This window comes from Eublepharis macularius, chromosome 5, assembly GCF_028583425.1.
Source record: "Eublepharis macularius isolate TG4126 chromosome 5, MPM_Emac_v1.0, whole genome shotgun sequence".
Lineage (NCBI taxonomy): Eukaryota > Metazoa > Chordata > Lepidosauria > Squamata > Eublepharidae > Eublepharis > Eublepharis macularius.
Genome location: NC_072794.1, coordinates 58546309 through 58552308, shown reverse-complemented (window position 1 = coordinate 58552308; position 6000 = coordinate 58546309).

Sequence of the window (6000 nt, the reverse complement as noted above, 5' to 3'; positions counted from 1 at the left end):
CTTAGAGTCTTTCTATAGAAGACTTCTGACGTGTTCTTCATGTGCCGGGAGACACAATGTTAGCTGGGAAGCATAGTTTTAAATGACAGAGCCGGTGGGAATCGCTCTGGAGGGGACGGATTCCCTCACAGCCCTCCTCTGTCTCTGGCATCTCCCCTTCTGGAGCCTTAGTCCTGTAAGCTCCATTAAACCAAAGATTTAAGCAGCAAGGGCAGCAGAGCTAAGGCTCTGGAAGGGGAGACAATCCAACATGCCAGAGGCAGTAGAGGGCTGTGAGCGAATCCATCCCCTCTGGAGAGGTCTCTGCTAGCTCTGTCATTTGAAACTATGCTTCCTGGCTAACATTGCATCTCCCATGCATCTTGTGTAGAGACACTATTAGTCATTTACTTAGAGTCAAACAGAATCCTTGTTGTCTATAGGATTTCCATTATCTTAGGAGGCAATATTCACACAACTGAAATACTGCCTTGAAGAAAGACTTCTGGTTCTTCCACAATAAATGAGTAACAACTACATATTAATTGTGAAAACTCTCTCCAGTCATCTGGAAAAATACTGTACTGTTAACAGCAAAGATTGCTCCTCAGAGGGTTTGTTTATTTCCTCTTCACTCCTAGAAGGGGAGGTGAAACTGACAGAACCTTGCGGAGGCAAAATTAGCAAACCCTCTGAAGAGCTATCTTTGCTGGCTCAGTAGAAATGGAAAATTGACAAAGCTTTCCAATCTCTTTTAAAATTCAGCTTCCTGGCTAACATTGCGACTTCCTTCACGTGCGAGTTCTCATGTAATTTGTCTTTTGTAGCTTAGCTCTGAGGTACAAGCTGAAGGGTTAGAGTCAAAGGGCTCCTGCCCTGTGGCCTTTAGCCTGTCGACCACAACCTGGAGGATGGACAAATTCTAATAGCCTGGGTGTATCTGGCAGATGATGACTGAGTCTGGGCCATCAGCATCTGACCAGGAAGGAGGGACAGATGCCATTCTGTTGTTGTCCTATACCAGGTGAGAGCCATTGTCTTTTATGTTTCTGTTTAGTCCAGAAACAGGTGAGAGCTGGTCACTTCTAGCTGCCCTCTCTCCTGTCTATGAATCTGGGCAGCCCCTTGGTTTACTGATGGGCTGTGGATGATGAAAAGGCAGGAAAGATGACTATAGCAAGAGTGGAAAAGGACTCGGGTCAAATTGGACAAGGCACAGGCTAAGCTCATTTCAAAGCCTACTTCGTAGTGGGTTTTCTCTGGCACCAGTGCCTCCATACAGTATAGGCCTGCATAACTCCTCTGCATGGTCAGGGGCCTATTGGTTGCTGACCTACAGAAGGAGTTGGACTGCTCTGCAGTCTGAAGCTATAGACAGGATTATCTGACGTTTGATACCACCTACCCTTGCCCCTCTTGGCTGCTTAAATCTGCAGAGGTGAGGGTGGGGTGGCAGCTGGTGGACTGTGTTGGGGAGACAATAAATGCCTCCTCTAGAGAGGGATGGCTGCCTCTTCTTCAAAGCACACAGTGGTGTGTCCATTCCTAAAGAAACCTACTCTGTACTCATGAGACTTGAATACCTGTCATCCAGTCTCAAATATACCATTCCCGAGTAAGGTGATTGAACTATTTGTGGCTTGGCAAGTCCATGGATTCCTGAATGAACTAGATTCTTTGGATCCATTCCAATCTGGTTTCAGACATAATCATAGGACTCCACCAACATTGGTCACCCTGGTAGATGTCTTGCACAAGGAGATGGACGGGGGATTGTGATCCTGTTCATTCTCCTTGACTTCTCAGTGGCTTTTGATACCAGTCATGATATCTTTCTGGACAGCCTTTGGGGGTTGGGACTGGGAGGCAGTGTTTTGTAGTAGTTTTGGTTCTACCATGATGGCAGGTTTCAGAGTGTTATGGTGGCGGACTGCTGCTCTGCCCCATAGGCTCTTGCCCATGGGGTTCATTAAAGCTCTGTATTGTCCCCCATACTTTTTAACGTCTATGTAAAATCACTGGGAGAGGTCATCCAGTGATTTGGGTTGAATTGTCACCAATATGTGGATGATAGCTCTGACTCATGTTTCTATCAGATCCCAGGGAAGCTGTGGAAACAGTGAACAGGTGCCTGGAGGCAGCATTGGGATGGATGAGGGCTAACAAGATGAAACTTAGGCTGAATCCACACTTCCTTACCTTCCGCTTTTCATGTGCATTAATCGCTCTTTATTCTATCCCGCAACGTCCCAGTCTGTGTTCACATCCCTTCTCTTACTGCCGCTGCCTCGCGCTATACTTCGTCCACATCCCTGGTAGAATCGTGCAATACGGGGTGGGTTTAGATCCGACGTCGCCGATGACGACATCGTGTTCATTTTTTTTCATTTTTTCATCAGATTTCCGCTATAGCGTTTTTTTGCTAAATTGCTATGGCGAGGCCACACCCCTATGATGCCTGTGATTGGATAATGTTATTCTACGTCTTCTTCTTTGAAATCCATTGGACCATTATTCTGGTGGGCTAATTTGAACTGATATTTAAGGTGGGGGTGATCCAAACTCTCTAAATTGGCAGACTAATTATTTGATGCTTGAATGTAATGTTAGAATGACGGATTTCCGCTATAACGGTAATTTCAACAGTTAAAAAAAATAATTTTAACAGCCACCGATATTTCCACCTGTTCGGCATCCTAAAAATGACACGGAAATGTAAATGACGCCACACCTTGATATCTCTGCGGGGATTTTGGAGCACCCCGATTAAGATTTATGGCCGGGATTGTGCAACAATGCTGGGGAAGTCCCCTTTTTTTAAAAAAAGGGAAAGAGCGGGCAGGCAGGCACGCTGTGGAGAGAGTGGAAAAGCTTGATAATTGCATGGCAAAGAGGGATGGCGTTCTGGAAAGGCTGCGGCCACGGAAGTGGGGTGGTTTGAAGGGGGCGGTCTCCTTGTGAAACGCTTCTATTTGTCCACATCCACGGTGAGAACCGCACAAGAGAAGCGTTTGAACGCATGACAAATTCGTCTGAGGTGCAACGCGAAAGATGCAAGAGAATGGCGGGATTGAGGTAAGAGTATGTGAACAGCCCTCTGAGAAGTGAATAATGGTCGGGTAAAAAGCGGAAAACTTGAGAAGTGTGGATTCAGCCTTAATCTCAACTAAACTGAAGTGCTATTGGTGGGGGAAAGATTTGACTCAGCAATGGGGATATTTTGTGTTTTGGATGGGCTTTTCCTCCCCTAAAGGAGCAGGTTTGTAGCTTGGAGCCCAGGTTTGTAACTGGGCTGCTGGGCCCAGGCCTCCTTTTGGATCTCCTTTTGGCAAGAGTGCCCAATGGCGCCTTTTACCAGCTCTGGCCGGTGAGCCAGTTGTGGCCCTTTCCTGGGAAAGAAAGATCTTGCCACTGTGGTGCTTGCACTGGTAACATCTGGATTAGATTATTGCAATGTGTTTTATGTGGGGTGCCCTTAAAGACTGTCTAGCAGCTGCAATGGATACAGAATGCTGCAGCCAGAGTGTTGACTGGAATGCATCACAGAGACCATATCACTCCATCTGTACTGGCTTCTGGGCCCAATTCAAGGCGCTGTTACAACTTAAGGTCAGCATACCTTAAGGACTGCCATTTCCCCTATTACCCTACCAGTTCACTCTGGTCATCTTCAGAGGCTTTGCTTTGGATGCCCTTGCCAACTGAGGCTACATGGGTGGCAACCCAAGAAAGGGCCTTCTTGGTTGTGGTGACACTTTGGAACTTTCTCCTCAGGGAGATTTGTCTGTTTCCCTTTGTCATTGTCTTCTGCCAGTGGGTGAAGACTTTTTTTGTTTTGTTTGGTGTATATCCAGTAAATTCCTCTTGATTCCTTCCTTCCTTTGTGTGTTTATTTTTGTCATTTCCCTGAGCAATGAGAAGTCTCAAGGTAGCTCTCAGGATTTACAGTGCAGTCCTTTGCAAAGTTACACTAGTCTAAGCCCAGAAAAATCAATGGGTTTAGACTGGATTAAGTCTTTTTAGGATTGCACTGCATGTGACTTAAAGATAAGCGAGCACTGCAGGCTTATGATACTGAAAACCAGCCAGTGATTATAACCCAATCATCTTCTTGTTAGCCGTTTTTTCCAGGTGCAAGCAATATTTCTTACCGGGGTGGGGAGTTCAAATATGAGGTTCCTCACCTGCAGTCTAAAGTGGTTTGTTTGCTGGAAACCTGTCTCACATGATTCATCTGCATGTATCCGCCTTTTGATTCTAACTTCTGTACAAATTCTGATATTTCAAGGCAATAAGAAAGGCTTGAAATTTTGTGAATAAGAGAACATGTGGTACTGTCTTACAGCTCTTAGCAACACTGGATTCCTCTTAGCCATGGGAAAGGATCTTGAAAAGCTTATGGAAGGTGACTGCTCCCTGGCCTGTGGCAAGCAGATCATGTGGAGCTTTGACTCTCGAAAGCTCATACCCTGGAAATCAAGAAGTTCTTTAAGGTGCTACTGGACCCAAATCTTGCTCCTCTACTGCAGAACAACATGGCTGTCCACCCTGAAACTGTGTTGCCTATAGAACTCTTTCTTCAGCCTTGTAATTTAAACACTTTGTAATTTAAACACCAGGCATGTTTGAATTTCCTGAGACAGTTAGTGGGAAGACAGCTGTGTCTTCTCTCTCTTTCCTACTCGTATCTTCCTACTCGTCTTTCCTACCATCTTTCCTACTCGTCATCTTTCCTACTCGTATCTTCTGTGGTCAGTGGGATTTGAAGTGTGCGACAAAGCAGGTGAGAGAAGAGAGCAAATAGAAAAGCAGCAGGCAGGTAGAACCGCAGCCACCTTCCTTTCCACTTCTTTGGGAGATTTAAAGGTGTGCTTCTGGTATTCAGGTTTTGGCAAAGCAACTTTGGTTTCTGCACTTGCTGAGAAATAACTCAGGCCCACAAACCAAATTGTGTCCCAGTTTTTAGCTGAACACAAAACCTTGTTTGTGATAGTGGATGACGCATGCGGCTGGCTTGTCATGGGCCAGGGATCTCCACTAGCAATTCCCGCCCCCCCCATGGATTCTATTAGACCAGGGCTGTTTTCACACTACTAACCTGCTTCCGTAACATTGTGAAACGTCGCACAAAAAACGTGGAAGATAGTGTCTTCTCGCGAGAGTTTTGTGCGATGTGTGAATAAGTCCTTCATAGATTATCTGGAAAGACAAGAATGATTCCTTTCAGTATTGGTCACATTTCTAGCTCTTCTAGAAATCTGACCAATATTGCATTTGCTGTGTATGCAATATAGTTTAAATAATAATAAAACCCCCTAATTTCAGTCATAAAAGAAAAACAGTAAATTATGTCCTCTCAGACTAAGATTGTCATCCTGTTGAAACTTGACTTCAGCAGCAGAAAATTAGCTTTCCTCTGTCCAGGGATTAACCAGAATGAATAATTTTGGAATGTCAGAATCAAAAAAGCTTGTGATCAATGGCTCCAGACAACCTAACAAGAACTTTTTCTGTGAAGTTCTAAGACTCTTAAAAATGTCTCTAAATTATCCTGTTTAATAGCTTTAAAGCTACATGTTCAGGTGCTACTGCCAATTCAAAAAAAGGAGAAGCTTTTAAAATTTCTGTCTCTAAAATAACATTTTAATCTCAAAATTGATTTTTATTAGACTAAGAAAACTTCTTGTGTAGAGAACTCCTGTGAGAATAATAATCTTTGGGGATAAAATTTAAGATTTTAATCTGAATATCTCTGTATTTTCTACTGCCAAAAAGTTAGAAATGGCTTCTGGAAAAAGGAGATTATTACTAATGGCAAACTTGGCGCTCTCTGCTTTTTCTAAAGACACTGCAATTTGGCCTGAAGAAGATCATTGGTTTTAATGGAGAGTGTATTGCTTGTTTTTTCAAACTGAGCTCAGCATAGAAGCACATAAAATTTAGTGAAAAAAAATGAGCCCTCTGTTTACCAGAGTACCAACCTCAGATTTCTGCTGTGAAGAAAGATTTTTTTTTTTACCA